This window comes from Delphinapterus leucas, chromosome 8 (assembly GCF_059928025.1).
Source record: "Delphinapterus leucas isolate spDelLeu-1000000601 "Yukka" chromosome 8, BTC_Dleu_Yukka2, whole genome shotgun sequence".
NCBI lineage: Eukaryota > Metazoa > Chordata > Mammalia > Artiodactyla > Monodontidae > Delphinapterus > Delphinapterus leucas.
In genome coordinates, this window is record NC_143136.1 from 20,907,970 (window position 1) to 20,928,598 (window position 20,629).

Sequence of the window (20,629 nt, forward strand, 5' to 3'; positions counted from 1 at the left end):
AGGCAGGAAGACAAAATACACCTCTCAGGGGAAATAAGAGATCCAATAGGACAGGTAGGGTAAAAATGTGAGAAAAGTGTACAAGTGCACAACTTGGCAGAGGACCTTGAAGCCCAGCTGGAAAATTGATGCCTAGTTCAGGAGGCAATGAGGACTCCCTAAAAGTCTGATACACAGGGTCATGTGACCAGTACTGGGACTTAGGAAAATCTCCCGGCAAAAAGTGAGGATGGATTGGAGGAAGGAAAAAGGAGATTCCTATGATTATCAGCCCTTGGAAAGCAGAACACCTAAGGACTTCATGACACTTTAGAAGAAATCTAAGTTCCCTACCACAGCTTGGCTACCAGGACCCTGCTCTGCCTGTCACTCCTGCCTCTTCTTGTGCCACCCTCACTACACTCTGGCAATACTGGCTGTCTTCCTGGTCCACTAACACCCCAAGCTTCTTCTATCTCAAAGCCTTAGCTTGTCTCCAAGAAGGCCATCATCAATCCTTCCCTCCTGAATGCACCAGCCATTCTCCTTTGGAGTGGTAGTTTCCAATCCTCCACATCCTAGAATCCAGGCTGGCCTGCAACTGCTTTAATCAACAGGATGCTGCAGAAGTGACACTAGACCAGATCTAGGTCTATCTAATCTTTAACAAGTTGGGCAGCTTCCTCATTCCTGCTCACTCTTGAGAAAGCCAGCCAGCCTCCTATAAAAAGTCCAACTATACCAAGTCCTCTGTACTACGAGGAGCCTAAGCTAGCCACTCAGAGAAGCCATATGAAGAGAGAGCATTGATAGTCAACCTCCAACTATTCCAGCCAGCCCAGTCCACATGCCAGACATAAGTAAAGAAGCCATTTTGAACCTCCAGCCCAGTCAATCCTTCAGATGGTTCCAGTCCCAACTGCTATCTGACTACACTGCAAGAGAGACCCCCTGTGAGAGCCTACACCTAGCAAAGCCCAGTCAACCCACAGAGCTTGGAGAGATGAGAATACATTTTTGAGTTTTGGTTTCTTGGGTTTTGTTGGGTTTTTTTTTTTTTGGCCACACCACGTGGCATGTGCAATCTTAGTTTCCCAACCAGGGATCGAACCTGTGCCTCCCACAGTACAAGCATAGAGTCTTAACCACTGGTCCGCCAGAGAAGTCCCAATACATTTTTTTTTTTTAAACCACTAGGTTTGGGGGTAGTTTTCTATGTGGCAATAGATAACTAAAGGACCCATTGTCTTTCTCTGGACCTCTTCTTTCTCCTCCACGTCTACTTATCCTTAGGTCCCTCACGGTTGATCACTGTCAAACTTCAGACGCCAGCCCACTTCAAGGCCTTCCTTTCCCACCCTATCTAAGTGTCCTGGGTCGCAGCCCACACTGAACATTATCACTTTATCTCAAGTCCTCTCTGCTCCCTTCCCAGCATTTCTCATAATTGAGTTATCCTGTTCTTGGTTGTTGCTTCTCTCCTTTCACTAAACGGACTCTCTGAAGTCAGAGACCATGACTACTTTGATCACTATCTCGTCCCCATATTTAGAAGATAGTATACGCCAATAAATGTTTGTCAAATGGACAGAGAAGCCATCTCTCTATATAGCACAGAGCCACTGACAGTATAATGATGGGTGGGGAATGAATTCCGAGAGCCCCAGTAGTCTACCAAGAAAATAAGTGAATAATTACATAGAGTCTTGACATTAGCCTCGACCCAAGGGACTCATAAGCTACTTGAAGTCTTGGAGGTATGTTCTTTCCATATCCCCCAAAGCAGCTAATCAAAGAATGGCTGCATAGAAGGTGCTCATTATATATTCACTGATTAGCTGATAGAACTCTGAATTTAAACACTGAGGATTTAATGTATAGGTTACTAGCAGAGTCAGTTCTGGAACTTCTCATGCCACTAGGACCCCCAAAAGCCTGGGGAAAGTCCTTTAGAAGACAATTTAGAGAGTCTGAGGAGTTGTCCTTTTCTTTTACCTCAGCGTAGAACTTCCCCTGCCCAAACCCAATTCTGGGAGCATGTCACATGTCTACTGTTTCTAGTTCCCAGTGGGAGAGGGGTTGGTGAGAAGGAATCTGATCAGAAGGCAGGAGCTCAAGGGTGAAGTTAGGTAGCCCAGCACTCTGGGTCACCAGACCCCAGGTAATCAAATCACAGACAGGGTTCATACCTCCCAAGTTTATTAGTGGTCCAGGCCTCATTCTGTGTGCCATTAATTCCTTCACCATGACAACTGTTTTGATACACACAAGGTATGTCAATTTTTATGTTAGAGGGTATAGAAATTATTGGCAAGGTCCATTCTCCCTGATCTAGCCTGTCTTAGGCCTTTTTCTTCTCTAATCTCACCAGTACCCCACACTTCTCCCTGCTCCCAGTCTTCCCTAAATTTTCTTTGCCTCTCCCCTAACAGTCTCTGAGTCCCTGCTTCTTTCTTGCACTCTGACAGTACTACAGCATACTGCTGAGATGGCTGGGAGTTTCTCCTCACTCCTCTTGCACCAGAGGTGGCCAGTGAGCCATAAACGAGAGAGGAGGGTGGGTGGCTGGTGCATGTGGGAATATTTGTGTTGTGCGTGATCAGAAGACCCCAGTTCTTCTCGCAGCTCTGCCTCCTCCGGCCATTTATTCTCATGTTTAACTTCCTGAGCCCCAGTTTATTCATCTGAAAAGTGAATAACCCTGTGGAGGCTATTTATAATTACATGAATAATAATTATTATGCCTGGCCCCTCCCACAACAGAGATGGAGATGAGACATACTCCGTACATTTCAAATGCTCAGCAAAGGAAAGGAAACACAAATTCTGCTGTCCGGTAGTGAGGAAGCCTGGTCTTGCTTGGGTTAAGAGGCCCTGTATTCCCGTCCTGGCTCTGCCCTTAATTGATTGTGCTGCCTTAAATAAATCACCGTCCCACTTTGAGCCTCAAAATCCTCAGCCACAAAATGAGGGAGTTAGAATCGATGGCACCATCGAGGAGGGCTCTGGGTCTACTTCACCCACTCTTCTAACCCCACCATTGTCTTTGGTGTGTAGTCAGCACTTAACAAATCACTGCTGAGTGTGAATGTGTAATATGTCATATATATGATCAAGCCATGAAAATAACTACCCATCCACATCCAGAATTGCTAAAAGAAGTCTGGCTAGGGGCAGGGCAGTAGACAGAGAAGGATGCTAATGAAAACCCAGCAGGCCAGGAGCCACGTCCCTCCTCTCCCTCCTTCTCTCCACATCCTCTGCCTTGTTTCCTGGGAGACTGGCCTGGGATGGCACTCCCAGGTGAGTTTTGGGCAAATGTTGAACACCTCTGAGCTAGATCAGAGTAGAAGTGTCAGAGGGAATAGACAGGAGATGGGGTGGAGGCAGAAAAGATGGGAGAGCTCAGGAAAAGGAAACTGCAGGGTGTTCCAAACTTGAGGTTTTGACAACGGGAAAGAAACATTTTGCAATCATGTAATCGTGTAATGAAGACATTCACGGTCTACAGGAGGAACCTGGGAGACATCAAGGTCATACGGCTCATCGGTGATTAGGCCAGTTTGGGTTTTAGGAGGGAGCAAAGGCATTGCTGCTTGGGATTCCCTAACTGTTTCATGTAAGTTCCCACCTAGCCAGATTATATAGAACCTGGAAGTAGGGACAATACCACATCCCTTATCTTCCTGCTGTCTTTTCTCTGGGTTCCATTCCCCACTCCTACCCTACAGCATGCAGCACAGTGGCTGGATGTGGAGCAGATGGCCTATAAATCGTGTGGCCCACAGGCTGGGGGCAATTTCCTACTTGCTGTAAGTCCCTCTTCCGTCTTAATGCAGCCATATCGCTTCCCCCACATCATGGATGGGATTTCTTGGTCTCAGAGGAGGAATTCACAGTTTCCCAATCACCTGCCCAGGAATGGGTGGGAGCTGGAGGACATGAGCCGTTGCCAGAGTCCACATGAGCACTGACCTCTCAGCCCTGGCAGCAGTGATGGGTGCTGCTGTAATGACCTTCGCCATGACCTGGTCCTGGGGGAACATCTACAGAGCAGTGGTTGTCTTGGAATAGGCCATGGGAAAGTCCAAGAGAAGCCATGGCTCTTGAAAACCATCCCAGAATCCCACTGGAATGCTTTGCCAGAGTACACTGAGCCTGAAAGGTCTTGGGTTTTATGCTATTTTATCCATTTTTATTTTTTGGCTGGACTCTTTAGTTGGAAATTCAGAACACTAAAGCTATCCCAGACCATTCATTCCAAGCATGCCACGCAGCTCCCCTGCGGCTGATCACTAGAGGCCCGGGACTCAGGCTCCTTGGCCCAGCACTGCAAATGTGTGGTGCCCTAAAGACTGTGGCGAAAAGAGATCCATGTCTAGGGAAGCAAGAACTGAGACCAAAACCCAAATCCTTGCCTCCAGGCCCTAAATCTTCCCGCTCTGACTGGGAAAAGTAAACTACCTAGGGGCAAGCACTGTGCTTTGTTCACTTCTGAGTCCCCAGTACCCAGAACAGCCCCTAACTCACAATAGGTCCTCAGTTAGTATTTGATGGAATAAATGGATGAATTCCCAGGCTATACAAAGAGACTCTCCAAGCAGAGTGACCTCACCCAGACACAGTGCACCTCATCTTAGGTTGTGATGGGAGAGGTGATGAGTTAGCCAACAACCACCCGTGGACCAAATCCTCTTTGTGCAGCCCGTGAGCTGAATATGTCTTTACATTTTTTAGTGGTTAAAAAAAAATGCAAAGGAAAATAATACAGCTGACTCTTGAACAATATGGGTTTGAACTGCACAGGTTCATTTATGCAGATTTTTTCAGTAGTAAATACTACAATACTAGACAATCTGTGGTTGGTTGAATCTGGATGGCTAAATCTGCAGATGTGGAACCGTGGATACAGAGAAACTGCAAATACAGAGGAACCATGAATACAGAGAACCGACTGTAAGTTATACACAGACCTTCAACCGTGCTGAGGGTCAGCGCCCCTAACTCCTGCATTGTTCAAGGGTCCACTGTGTTTCTTTACACATAAAACTTATGTAAAACTCAAATTTCATTGTCCGTCAATAAAGTTTTATTGGAGCACAGCCACTCCCATGCACTTACTGGTATTATCTGTGGCTGCTTTTACAAAGCAGCAAAGTTGTTGCAAAGTTGAGCAGAGACTGCATGACCCACAAAGCTGAAAATATATACTATCTGGCCTTTTACAGAAAAAGTTTGTCAACCCCTGTCCTAAAGAATCTCCCCAGTTAGGTAAATGTTGTCTAAATCACCAGCATTCATTGTTCTGGATTAACCATTGCTCGATCTCTCGTGTTTCTCTCTCTCTCTCTCTCTCTCTCTCTCATTCTCAACTCTTCTTTTTAAATCAAAGCCTTTCTAGAAGTGCTTTAAGTTACCTTTAGTGGTAGTTTTCTTCTCTGAAAAAAAGAACCTGTTCAAAGACAAAGTGGTCCTAAGGAAGGAATATCTAAAGTGGTTAAAGGGTTCAAAACAGGGGACACCCAAGAAAAACTCAGTCCACTTTAGGTATTGCTAAGGCCAAGCACTGTCACCAGCACTCCGATGAAGGATACAAAAAGGGAAACTCCTTTGAGCTCACATGAGGGCCTTACCCTGAAACACCCACGCCCCCTGCTCAGACTTGCTCTCCCCATCTCACTTCCCTTGATGCCTCATCCATCTTGGAGCAGCACGGACGCTCTGTCTTTGGAGGTCTTCCCTGAGCCGGCCACAGTGCACACAGAGCTCCCTTGAGCAGCAGAGATCGTGGTATGGTTTATCTAGATCCAGGCATCCGTCCCTCCCTCCCTGCAAACGCACACACCCATGGCAGTCAATCACATCAATCACATCAATCTCGTCGACAAAAGAATAACTCCTTGCCATCTCTGGCTACGTGCTTCCTCTAGACAACCAACTACTTGCATGTATACACTCTGCCTTACAATTTTTATTTCCCCACCTGACGTTGCAGTAGGTATTCAGCTGACACAAGTCCTCTCCCCGCTTCCTTCCATTGCCCTGTCCTGCAGAAGCAGGTGCAGAATGGAAGCCGGCGCTCTTTGCACTAAGGCGTTAATAACTACTTCCCCAGGATACTGTAATGAAGCTAGTCCTCCACAGGTAAGAACATGCATCTAGAACTTCAGCCCAGGAGTTCAGATCAGCTTGATGCCAACACCCATCCAGGGGCCTACCATGGTCAGTGTGACTTTTTTTCTCTAGATGGGGCCACTCAGGCTTAAGTTGCAGAAGGAGCCTTAGTTTGTGTTTCCTCTCTGGTCTTCTGATGAGCTAGCAAGGTCCCCCATTCCATCTGAGGTCTCTTTTCTTCACCCTGGGCAGGAGAAGCAAAGTCACCTCTACACCCAAATCAAACTCCTGACTCTTTCCAAGCCAGAGGAAAGTAACTTTCCAATCTCTTCTTAAATAAGAAAAGAAACTCTCCTCTTTCAGTAGGTATTTTCAGCTGCTGACAAGGGTGTTTCAAGAAATTTAAATACAATGGCTTGTGTCCTGGTATCTGCAGTTACCCTAGCGACCTCTAATTTTACAGACTGCCTGGGATACCAAGGGAATTGGTGGCAGACTTCTTAGGTAACCAAATTCCCCTGAACTGACTCCTCCAGGAACTTAGACCTCTTGCAGAACAGAGCTTCAGTTGAAAGGAGAAACTTGAAATCCCCATTTACACAAAGAACAGAAACCCTACTAAATGTTATCTTACCAACCCACCATGCTACAGACATGGACAATTTAGAATTTAAATTTCACAAGTGTGAGTCTTCCCTGGTGGTCCAGTGGTTAAGACTCTGCCTTCCAATGCAAGGGACGCAGGTTCGAACGCTGGTCGGGAAAATAAGATCCCACAGGCTGCAGGCAACTAAGCCTGTGTGCCGCAACTAGAGAGAAGCCCAGGAGCTTCGAAAGCCCTCTCACCACAACAAAAGATCCCATGCCACAATGAAGATACCACATTGCCACAACTAAGACCCGACGCAGACAAATTAATTAATTAATTAATTTTTTTAAATAAATAAATAAATTTCACAAGTGAAAAAAACCGTGCCCCAAGTGAGCGTTGAGAATGGGAGATGTAAGTCAAGCAGACCAGCAAAGGGAAGGGGCATATTTGGGATGGTGGTTCACAAACCTGAACCACTCACCTGGGGAACATGTTCAAATGCAGAGTCCCAGGCCGTGTCCCCAGAGATTCTGATCTCTGTAGGTCTGGGATGAAACCTAGGTCATTTTTTGAAGCTCTCCAAGTGATTCTGATAAGATTCCAATTTGGAAACCAGCCATGTGAAAAATATTCCTTTCTCCTTCCCCCTCATGTTCCAAGGGTCTCCTGGACCTTCGTTCCCTCAATTCCTGCCAACCTCAAATTCTAAATCTAGAGCAACAGGAGCTCATTTTCTTTAAAATAAAAGGAGGAAGCAGCAGCCACTCAGTGCTGTGCTCGGCACTGCGCCAAAGAAACCTGGGAATGTGACGCTGCCTCTGGCCCTGGGCTGCTGGAAGGCTGTGTGGTTTCTTTTGAGCTTGCTGTCTGGTTTATCTTAGGTGCTGGGTCTGCAGACTAGTAGGCTGACCTTCCTTGGCTATGCCCCAGGGAGCAGGCTACCAGTCTCCTGCTGTCTCTGCAGCTACAAGGTACGATTTCCACCGCATTGAGGTAATAGGAGCTGACAGTCAGCGACGGCTGGGATCAGAGTTAAACCTGGCAAGGCAGACTTCTTAGGAGAAAAGATTCCTGGCATTGAGGCTTTACAGGTGGTCCTAGCACTGCTACTCACAAGCTGTGTGACTTGGGGTAGTCAGTTCCCCTCTCTGGGCCTCAGTTTCCCTAGCTATGAAACAAGGGGTTGAACTAGGTAGAGGCAGAATGGAATAGTGAAAGGAATGAGTCCTGTGGCCAGGCTTCATGGCTAACTTGCTTTGTGACTTTGGGCAGTGAACGAACCACTGCACATCCGTTTTCTCATCTATAAAATGAGTCTAAAGGCACTTCCTTCACAAGGTTGATGCGCCAATTTAAGGAGATGATACCTGCTAAGTTCTTGACTTAAACTTCATTTGAGACCCAAGATACACACATACATACTCAACTTACCCTTAAACTAGCATCTTTCCGATAAAGATGGTGAGTTTGAAGTGAGTTTAGGAGAGAGAGAGCTCACTACCCAAAGGGCAGATAGGGAGGAAGGGACGTATGGTCTTCTTTTCAGTTTGAGTTGGGATTTTGACAAACACCCAGAATTTGAATAAGCAAGTGAAGGAAGAAACCCTGGAGTACAGAAGGAAAATCAGTAAGTCTGGGCTGGGAAATGTGGGTTTTAATGTCTGCCCTCTCACTGTCTAGCTGTGTAGCCTTGCTGATTCTCTGCATCTTTGTCTATAAAATGGAGTTGTGGTGAGAATGGATATGATGATGTAGGAGAAGACAACTTGTATGGTGCCTGGAATGTGGTAGGTGTTCTATGGATGGATTTCAGATGAAGAAAGTGAAGATGGAAAGAAGAATGCCCAAGCACCTTTATAAGTCAGTGAGTATATTAGTAGAACTCAGCTATTTCCAGAGTGTTCGTGGAACTCTAGAACCCCAAGATGTTCCTGGGAGAAAAAGTACTCCCTGGTCAATTAAACTGAGGAATGGCAACATGATACATCTCCCTCTTGAAGATTTGCAATCAATTTCAACACATTAATAATTCTGCAAAATCTTTTCTAACTTTATTTACACACAGTGGTTCCCAAACTTAGTTCACTTCTAAACCAATTTTCCACATTAAACCTATTAACTTCTCACTGAACTTGTCAGGAGTCTTTCTGGTGTGAAGTAAGGGGATGGTGGTGAGAAATCTGGAAAAAAATCACTATGGTTTTGCTTTGTGTTTCCACCGTATTCAGCTTTTAGGAACAATCTGTGCAGTGGTGTGGAGAGTGCAGCCCGAGGAAGAAGCACACGTTCTCGGAAACAGAGAGTCCTGTGCTTAAACGCAGTGCCTCCATTTATGAGCCATGCTGCCACGGGCAAGTTCCTTCACCTTTCCTTACCTCCAGTTCCTTATCTATAAATTTGCAACACTCACCTCATAGGATCATTGTGAGAAGCAAATGAGCTGACGTACCTGAAGAGGTTAGCATCGTACCTGGTACAGAGTAAGCACTCAGTCAGTAAGCAGAAAATGGTGTCATCATTATTATGCCACCATCCAAATATCCTCTGTCAAACATTTTGCAACATCTAGCATGACTCGAACATTGAGCTCTGAGAGCAGGAATCAGACTAATCTCTGCTTTCCTCGCCCGCATGGGGATCAGCCTAGAGCCCCATCAAGAGATGAGTAAGCCCATTTTAAAGAAGGCACTGATGGAGATGTCTGCTTTGTGCTTTTTCTGAATAGAAAGCAAAGGAAGGAGGCTTTTTCGGAAGGAGGACTTGTCCTCCAAACCAGTCTGAGCTGACAGTGTCAACTCTCGCAGGCTGGAAGCTGGCCACCAGGAGATGGAGAATCTGCTTAGTCATTTCTCAACAGCAAGAGCAAGTAGCTTGAAAAAGAAGCTAAATATACCCCTTGAGAGGCCCACCAAGTGCCTCCTAAAAAGAGAAAAGGAGGGGCAGTACAGAACTCGAAGCAACAGGATCTGATCAGGGCCACAGGGCAGAGACAGCTGGCTGCCAGAGTCAGAGACCCACGCCCTAGGCTTGGGGAGGTTGTCCCCGGTTCACCCCTGGCCATCCAACCCAAGTCCCCAGCTCTCCTCCCTTTGTTGAAGAATGTTGGCCACTGGCAGGTGCGGTCTCTCCAGGGGTCCTATGGTCAGTTTCTCTTCACAATTCATCCATGAATTCAATTAACATTTATTGAATACTTACTAGACATGCTATGGGAAACACAGTTGTATAAAAGACAGAAAAAGTCCCTGCACTTATGGTGTAAACATTCTAGTGGAGAGAGAGAGACAGAAAATACACAAGTAAACAAGTAAGAAAATAATTCCAGGGAGTGTTAAGTGCTTTAGGGAAAAATTATGAGGCAGAGAGATCAACGAATTAGGAGCTAGAAAGGAACGAAGGTGGGCACTCAGCCTCCTCAAAGAAGAGACATTTGAGACAAGACCCGAGTGGAGCAAGGGAAGGAGCCAGAGAAGATCTGGAAGGAGAGTGCCCCAAGCAGAAGGGCCAGAGAGCACCACAGCGCTGGGCCAGAAATGAGCCCAGTGTGCTGAAGAATAGCCCAAATGGCTACAGCCATGTTGGGAAGTGGACAGGAGGGCAGGAGAGGGCTAGAGATGAGGTCAGAAATCTCCCCAGGCCAAGGCAAGGAGTTTTACTCCAAAAGGGATAAGAAGTCATTGGAAGATTTTTAATGGAAGAAAGGATAAAGAGCTCACCCTGATGGTTATGTGAAAACTAGATGATAAGAGGGCAAGCGTGGGATCTGGGAGAGCAGTCGGTGCATGCATCCAGGTGAGACATGATGGTGGCTCGCACTAAGGTGTTGGCAGGTAAGGGGTGAGATTTGGGGTGTATTTTGATGGTAGAGTGACAGGGCTTGCTGGCCAGTGGGATGCAGGCTATGTCTGAAAGTGAGGTTGTTGAAGGGGGACTCTCAGAATAGCTGCCTTCTTACTGAGATGTGGAAGGGTGCAGGAGGAAAGGTTTGGGGAAGGAAGATACCATAATGCTTTGCAAGGGCATGGAAGGTTCAAGGTGTCTATTGAACTTCTAAGTTGAAGGGTTCACCTGGAAATTGGATGTGTTTGGAGCTCATCTGTCAGCGCTGTGTTCATCAGAATAGGCACTTAAAGCCCTTCAAACCCCCGCACTTCGACGTGATTAAACGTAGTCAGAAGCTTACCATTCGGGAATGAGACTTTAGCAAAATGTGTAATCCAACCCCTTTGTTTTACAAGAGGAATACGGAAGCCAGAGGGGGGAAGAACTCACTCACTCAAGATCAAACAGCAACTGGCTTGCTGACCCAGGACTCACACCCATGTCCTCCCTTCCCTCCACAAAACATCCCCCAAGTTTGAGTTCTTTTTCCACTATTCAGCAAATTTTTTCACATTGCTTTCTTCTTTGTTGCTGTTTTTTTTTTTAACATCTTACTTCAGTATAATTGTTTTGCAATATTGTGTTAGTTTCTGCTGTATAACAAAGTGAATCAGCTATATGTATACATATATCACCATATCCCCTCCCTCTTGCATCTCCCTCCCACCCTCCCTATCCCACCCCTCTAGGTGGTCACAAAGCATGGACTGATCTGCCTGTGCTATGTGGCTGTTTCCCACTAGCTATCTATTTTACATTTGGTAGCATATATAGGTCAATACCACTCTCTCACTTCATCCAAACTTACCCATCCCCCTCCCCACGTCCTCAAGTCCATTCTCTACATCTGTGTATTTATTCCTGTCCTGCCCCAAGGTTCTTCAGAACCAATTTTTTTTTTTAATTTCCATATATATGTGTTAGCGTACGGTATTTGTTTTTCTCTTTCTGACTTTCTTCACTCTGTATGACAGACTCTAGTTCCATCTACCTCACTACAAATAACTCAATTTCATTTTTTTTATGGCTGGGTAATATTCCATTGTATATATGTGCCATATCTTCTTTATCCATTCATCTCTCAGTGGACACTTAGGTTGCTTCCATGTCCTGACTATTGTAAATAGTGCTTCAATGAACATTGTGGTACATGTATTTTTTGATTTATAGTTTTCTCAGGGTATATGCCCAGTAGTGGGATTGCTGGGTCATATGGTAGCTCTATTTTTAGTTTTTTAAGGAACCTCCATACTGTTCTCCATAGTTGGTGTATCAATTTACATTCCCACCAACAGTGCAAGAGGGTTCCCTTTTCTCCACACCCTCTCCAGCATTTATTGTTTGTAGATTTTTTGATGATGGCCATTCTGACCGGTGTGAGGTGGTACCTCATTGTAGTTTTGATTTGCATTTCTCTAATAATTAGTGATGTTGAGCATTCTTTCATGTGTTTGTTGGCAATCTGTATACCTTCTTTGGAGAAATGTCTGTTTAGGTCTTCCGCACATTTTTGGATCGGGTTGTTTGTTTTTAGATATTGAGCTGCTTGTATATTTTGGAGATTAATCCTTTGTCAGTTGCTTCATTTGAAAATATTTTCTCCCATTCTGAGGGTTGTCTTTTTGTCTTGTTTATGGTTTCCTTTGCTGTGCAAAAGCTTTTAAGTTTCATTAGGTCCCATTTATTTATTTTGTTTTTATTTCCATTTCTCTAGAAGGTGGGTCAAAAAGGATCTGGCTGTGATTTATGTAATAGAGTGTTCTTCCTATGTTTTCCTCTGAGAGTTTTATACTGTCTTGACTTACATTTATGTCTTTAATCCATTTTGAGTTTAATTTTGTGTATGGTGTTAGGAAGTGTTCTAATTTCATTCTTTTACATGTAGCTGTCCAGTTTTCCCAGCACCACTTATTGAAGAGGCTGTCTTTTCTCCATTGTATAGTCTTGCCTCCTTTATCAAAGATAAGGTGACCATATGTGTGTGGGTTTATCTCTGGGCTTTCTATCCTGTTCCATTGATCTATATTTCTGTTTTTGTGCCAGTACTATACTGTCTTAATTACTGTAGTTTTGTAGTATAGTCTGAAGTCAGGGAGCCTGATTCCTCCAGCTCTGTTTTTCTTTCTCAAGATTGCTATGGTTATGCAGGGTCTTTTGTGTTTCCACACAAATTGTGAATTTTTTTTTGTTGTTGTTCTGTGAAAAATGTCATTGGTGGTTTGATAGGGATTACACCGGTTCTGTAGATTGCTTTGGGTAGTATAGTCATTTTCACAATGTTGATTCTACCAATCCAAGAACATGGTATATCTTTCCATCTGTGGGTATCATCTTTAATTTCTTTCATCAGTGCCTTATAGTTTTCTGCATACAGAAAACTGTCTCCTTAGGTAGGTTTATTCCTAGGTATTTTATTCTTTTTGTTGCAATGGTAAATGGGAGTGTTTCCTTAGTTTCTCGTTCAGATTTTTCATCATTAGTGTATAGGAATGCCAGAGATTTCTGTGCATTAATTTTGTATCCTGCTACTTTATCAAATTCATTGATTAGCTCTAGTAGTTTTCTGGTGGCATCTTTAGGATTCTCTATGTATAGTATCATGTCATCTGCAAACAGTGACAGCATTACTTCTTTTCTGATTTGGATTCCTTATATTTCTTTTTCTTCTCTGATTGCTGTGACTAAAACTTCCAAAACTATGTTGAATAATAGTCGTGAGAGTGGGCAACCTTGTCTTGTTCCTGATCTTAGAGGAAATGATTTCAGTTTTTCACCATTGAGAACGATGTTGGCTGTGGGTTTGTCATACATGGCTTTATTATGTTGAGGAAAGTTCCCTCTATGCCTACTTTCTGCAGGGTTTTTATCATAAATGGGTGTTGAATTTTTTTGAAAGCTTTTTCTGGTTGGAAAAGATACTTGATATGATTTCAATTTTCTTAAATTTACCAAGGCTTGATTTGTGACCCAAGATATGATCTATCCTGGAGAATGTTCCATGAGCACTTGAGAAGAAAGTGTATTCTGTCATTTTTGGATGGAATGTCCTATAAACATCAGTTAAGTCCATCTTGTTTAATGTGTCATTTACAGCTTGTGTTTCCATATTTATTTTCATTTTGGATGATCTGTCCATTGGTGAAAGTGGGGTGTTAAAGTCCTCTGTTATGATTGTGTTACTGTCGATTTCCCCTTTTATGGCTGTTAGCATTTGCCTTATGTATTGAGGTGCTCCTGCGTTGTATGCATAAATATTTACAATAGTTATGTCTTCTTCTTGGATTGATCCCTTGATCATTATGTAGTGTCCTTCTTTGTCTCTTGTAATAGTCTTTATTTTAAAGTCCATTTTGTCTGATATGAGAATTGCTACTCCAGCTTTCTTTTGATTTCCATTTGCATGGAATATCTTTTTCCATCCCCTCACTTTCAGTCTGTATGTGTCCCTAGGTCTGAAGTGGGTCTCTTGTAGACAGCATATATGCGGGTCTTGTTTTTGTATCCATTCAACCAGTCTGTGTCTTTTGGTTGGAGCATTTAATCCATGTACATTTAAGGTAATTATTGATATGTATGTTCCTATCACCATTTTCTTAATTGTTTTGGGTTTGTTTTTGTAGGTCTTTTCCTTCTCTTGTGTTCCCTGCCTAGAGAAATTCCTTTAGCATTTGTTGTAAAGCTGGTTTGGTGGTGCTGAATTCTCTTAACTTTTGCTTGTCTCTAAAGGTTTTAATATCTCCATTGAATCTGAATGAGATCCTTGCTGGGTAGAGTAACCTTGGTTGTAGGTTTTTCCCTTTCATCACTTTAAATTCACATTGATTTCTTAAAGTTACACATTCCCTAAAAGTTTCTCATGTTCCACTATGGGGGAAGTTTTATTTTCTCATCTAACTTAATTTTCTCTACCAGCAGTTTAAGTTCACTCTCTGTAGTAATCACTCTTGTATTTTTTCTAAAATGTGCATGATGTTGTTACACCTGACTCCTCAGAAAATCGTGTCAGCTCTGTATTTTGGTTGCCATTTGCAGATGAGGAAACTGAAGCACAATAGTCAAGTAAATTCTGTTCAGTCCCACAGCTACGTCAAGACACAACCAAAAATAGAACCTTGCGTGTCTTAAGTCTTAGCTCAGAGCTCTTCCCTGTGGCGCAGGAAATCTTTTAAGCCGAGGTCCTGCCATTCTTCAGCTGAGGACTGTTCCAAGCTCTTTAAAAACAGGAAGGTAATTAACATCACTCTCATCCTACCCTTTTCCACACCATATGATCCTTTATCTTTTTAGCTCTTCTCTCTGTGGCATAATGGGTTCTCATTGTCCAAATCCATTTCCTCTTTTTTGGGAAATTACATTTCCCAGCTTCCCTTTGTAGTTAAGCATTTCCTTGTGACTGATTTCTAGTCAATAGAATTTGAGCAGATTAATGCACACCCTTCCCAGTTTGGTCCGTAAAAATATCCCAGGCTTAATTGTCCATGATTTTCCCCCTCCTATCAGCCTGATGTAGATGAGCCTGGCCACCTTAGAGCCATGTATTGAATATGGTGGAACTTCAAGATAGAAAAATCATAGATCCTTCTATCAATACTTAGAGGAAAATAGTTACCAATCAAGAAAACATATTTACAATTTTTGTGAACAACAAATAAGCTTCTACCATATAAGAACCAGTATACATTTTGCAATCTGTTTGCTATAACAGTTAGTATACTGACCTGGGTTAGAGAGAACTTGTTCTGTCCCGAGAAAACACTTTGCAACACCTAGTGACCACTTTCCAACACTCCGACTCTTAGCATGAGACTAAAGTTCGAAGTAGAAGAAAGAAGCTCAGAAACCATAGACCACACCCTTCTTTATCCAAGAGAGGAAAGAGAGATCCAGAGAAAGACAGATCTGGCATTGTCTAAGGTCAGGGACACCCAAAGGTCTCTTCAGAACTAGAGCACTCATTTTCTGGCTCCTCGTCCTGTGCTCTTTTCAGGACCTAACGTTGCCACTCCACTGACAGATGGGGGGTACAGTGGTCAAGACAGTCTTTAGAACAGGACTCAGACAAAGCTCACTGTCAGAAATATCTTCTGTAAAACAAACTTTGGTTACCAAAGGGGATATGTGGGGGAAGGGGAAGATAAATTAGGAGTTTGGGATTAATATATACATGCTGCTATATATAAAATAGCTAAACAACAAGGACTTACTGTATAGCACAAGGAACTATATTCAATATCTTGTAATAACCTATAATGGAAAAGAATCTGCAAAAGAATATATATATATAATATATAACTCAATCATCTTTCTGTACACCTGAAACTAACACTTGTAAATTAACTATACTTCAGTGTTTTAAAAGCGGTTTAAAAAAAGAAATATCTTCTGTAGTTGTAACCCAAATCTCTCTATTAGTTTACATTCACCTATTCATGTTCTGTCCTCAGAGAAGTTGATGAGTGTCTGATCACCTGCCTTCCTATAATAACCTCCTGACACTTAAGGGTGAGTATTATACGACCCCTCCCTCCTCATTTCTCCAGTACAGCTACAGTCTCACAAGCATGTTTCATTTTCTAAGAAGTAAAAACAATCATGACTATAAGAGCCCCATAACCTTGGCAGGGGAGTACTACCCTGAACTGACCCCATCATCCAGTTGTTTCCTCCATCACTCAGCAAGGCCCACAGTTTTCACTCATAGGACAGCCGCTCTGGCAGAAGGAACAGGGGGATGGTTTGCGTTTAGTCAATCTTGCTATAGACATTCTGCCCACTCCCACATTCCCGGAAGCCCTCTGGACACTAAACTGAAGTCTACAGCTTTATCCCTGTTTCAGGCAGGGAGTGTAGAAATATCTGCTTTGTAAAGACTATTCCCAGTGGTCTTGAACTTTTCCTGATCCACATCACTATCAATAAAGTACTTTAATCATGTGCCCTTAATATATCTATTGAAATATTATAAGATCTATTGTTATTTAAATAGAAATAATATCTACTGAAATATTTATAAGGACATACATGTGCTATACACGAATTAGTTATGTTTATGATAGAGTATTCACAAAAATAAGAATTTGTAAAGGATGAGATAAAAGACCAGTATGAATAAAAGTGTTAACAGTTTCTTCCCTGGACCTAGTGGGCCCTTCTGCACAGTCCCCTTTTTGGAGAACACTTGGTCCATCAAAGTTTTTGAACTGAAGTCACAAACTGGCAACCTACAGGCCAAAAGTAACTCACAGATATGTTTTCTTTGGCCTGAACAATGTTTTCTAAATTTTCTATCAGTTCCCAACACTTAAAAATTGGACAAGCTCACATAAAAATCTAGAGTTTTTTATCCATTTTATTCACTGCTTTACCCTGGTGCCTGGTGCATAGTAGGCACTCAGTAAACACTTATTTAATTGAACTTCCAGCTTCTCTCAAAAAAATCAGACTGGCACATCTTCCTGGCAATAATCACCTGGAGCTGAGTAGTGACTACACCTTCTGGCAGGATGTAGAATCACCAATCCTGAGCCACAGTCCCCACCACTCCCTATTGCCTATAACCAACCAGCTTCACTCACACCTGTTACCTGCCTGGTCCCTGAACAACTGTTTTGCCAAGTATTATGGAAATTAGGAAACTTACCATTATAACAGCTGTGTTCATCCTCCAAAAGGACTAGCTGAGGTGATGGGCATGGAAATTCCCCAGAGATGACCACACTCCCCTATGTTAACTGTCTCTCTCTTTACCTTGTTCCCAGTCCTACCCTACATCCCACCACTTTGATTTTCAGGTGTACTGGGAGGACAAATGAAGGGACCGGCCAAAGAGTAAGGAATAAGCCACCACTCTAAAGGGTTGGTTCAATTTCTCTAATTAGAGTGACTCTTTATTTCACTCTTTCTCATGTCTAAGTCACTAACAGCTTGTGACAATGCATTGTCAGACCCAGGTGCCCATGCCTTGCTCCTAGAGACCAACAGTGTGCCCAGTGTCTTTCTACACCTAATCCTAAAAGCCAGTCCCAACAACCTCCACCTTTATCTCCTTGAGTCTAGACCTGTTATGAACTTCTAATCTTGTTGTTCACCCATGGGAAATATGCCCAAGAGAGCCTTTCTCTTCCACCTTTTTATCAGCAAGGAAACTATTTCCGTTACATATAAGACTAGCCTCCCAGCAATGTACTCGCTACACACACACACATACACACACACACACACACACACACACACACACACACATACACTCACACTCTTCTCCCTCTGGCTCTCCCATAAATGTTTGCCAGGTATAGGCTGACCCATATAAAATGGTCAATATTCAACCATTTCTGACCTAGGGAAAGGGGCAATTTTATCATGGTTCAACTCAATACATTTAACCCAGAGACCCAGACTTGGGGGTTTCTGTGACTTCTGAACCTTCCTATTTTTAAGCCAAAGCCAGTTGTTCTTGTCTATTTCTCATGGTGATTGCACTGAGGCTTTGAGTAAAATACTTCAGCATCTCAAGTATGCTGGGGGGGTTTCCTTCCTCATGGACCTATAGTTGCCAGACAATTCCACAAACTTAGAAACCCTGGTAAAAATACAGATTCTAGATGCAATTGATTCTTGCATCTTCAGTCTCTTCCTGCTTCCTGGGGAGAGGGGGTGTGGAAAGATTATAAAATATGCACTGCTGGCTTGAGAGTAGGAAGTGAAAGCCTTTTTAAGGAAGGAGAGGATCACTTCAGGATCTCCCAAGTCCCACCATCTTGGAAGCCCCACATTTCTCCTCCCCAGGTTCTTTTAGCCTTTATGAAGGAGGTTCCCAAATTCCCTACCTCTGGCTTCTTTTGTTCTGTCCATCAGCAGGAACTTTCTCTGCTACCTGCCCCCTCACCTAAAGCCCTCCTTCAATGTTGCCCACTCTTCAACCCAATGGAGGAAAGGGGAGGTTCCAGGAATGCTGAGGGAATCCCCCCAACTTCCCAGTGGTACCTGAAAAGCTACGTATTAGCAGAAATCCTGTGGTGTTAAACATTGTGCTCTGTTGCGGGGTCCCTATTTAAAAGGCAAATTCCCCACATATTAAGCATTTCTGAAACTGTTCCTCAGAGTGCTAGTGTTCCAAGAGATATTCTTGGGTGTTCCTAAAAAAGGTGTTCTTTCGATCAAAACGTTTGGGAATCTCTACATGCCATTGCTAGCCCCTTGCAAGAATTTCATAATACACAGCATCACATTCAAGACTCTGAGAGACCTTGCAGAGGAAACCTTATTTAACTTTGTTTAATCTAGTGTTTCCTAGACTTACTCAGCAAAGGAACCCTTTTCTTTCATGAATTTTTTCTTATCATTTCCTGGACATTTATGTCCCAGAGAACACACTTTGTGAAATCCTGCTGTAACTCTTGAGGGATAATGGATGAGTTTAACACTTCACCTTCCCTTTCAGTGTGTAGAGAGCAAGGCCAGTGAGGATACTGGACCTCTTATCCATCCCCACCACCCATGGAGTGAACACCACTCACCAGGCTTGCAAATGGCTTTCCTCCTTGGCCCTGCACACATGCAGCATCTGCAAAAAGCAAAGGATTCCCAAGTGTCTATTCTAGCCCATGACCCCTCATCAGTCTGGGCCCTGAGAAACCCAACATGAGCCTTCAACAGACATAGTTAAGACAAGGAGATCCAAGAGGCCTCCACCCAAAAGGGAGGAAATCGAATGTCCAAGTATGATACATTCTTTCTAGTCCCATTGCCCAATTTTGATTAGGCACACCCTGGTCTCCAAACTCATGCATAAAGGCTTTAACCACATCCCACCCAGGTGGGAGGCCCTTGAAGACCCTGTAGAAACCATAGACTTGGATGTGGTACACCTTGGTCAAATTCCTTGTGATTCATCTGGATCCCACACTTCAGCATTTCAATTCTCTCTCTTGTTTACTATTCTGTCTCATCTATGGAATTTATCCCCCCACGTAGAATGTAAACTCCAGGAGGCTCGAGATCATATCTTATCCTTCCTCTGTTTTTCCCTACAGTATCTATTTCTCAATAATAGGTACATTGGAAATACTTAATAAACAATACTAAACTGTACTTAACAGAATCTTGTCTGCTCTTTATCCACCCCAGGAAAGAAGGGAGGTAAAATAGGAAAGCTCTCCTAACCCATCTCCTCTAACTGACTCACAGACTGAACCAATACCCTCCATTTCCACTGAGAAGTAAACCAGACAAGCCCAGAGTACACTGATTGCTCATGGCTACTGGGCCATGCTCTCATGCCCTAATGCATGTCTGTTCTCACTGATTGAGTTGTTTGTTTATCAAGAGTCAGTTGTGTTCCTAAATTTGTCCACGCCAGTTGTATATGTTACTATAGTTATAAGTTTTAAATAAAGTTAGTGGGACAGATGCTTGCTTTCCACTAGACTAGATGTTCTCCATTTGCCTCTTCAGCTCCATTCTCCAACCTGCTTTTTGCCCCAGGAGGCTGACCTGTATGGACTGGACCAATCAAGCCTCCTTGTCCTCTAGCCTCTGGTTGGATTCAACCAACGGAAGCTATCAGTAGGAGATAGAAGGTGGGAGGAAAGAAAAGTTAAGCTATTTATCCGCCGACTCTCTCCCTGCAGGTCTTGAGCTTGACAGTGGCTGAATTCTTCTAGCAAAAACCATAGCATCTTCCAGGCAGCTATCTTTTATAGCTACCTGACAACATTACACCCAGGGATGGGAGCAGCCTCCTACAGTGCCAGTCACTGTGTGCTTCACCTCCTCCTCCTGGTTTCCCTCAACCCTGTCCGCACTGCGTAGTTCTTTGCTAAACTCTTTTCAACCATTCCTTCTGAGTATACCAGTTCTTTTCTACTCCCCAGAACCCTGACTTGTCCACCTACCAACAACCATTTCTTTCTTTCCCTCTTCTTCTCTAACAGAGCCCCATTTTGCTCTAATTCCAGGATTCCAAGTGCTTCGGGGAGCATCTCCCTCCAGGGGCGATGGAAGGCAGAGAGGACAAGATTTAAAAGATTAAGTAACTATCCTGAAGTCTCACAGCTCCAAAGG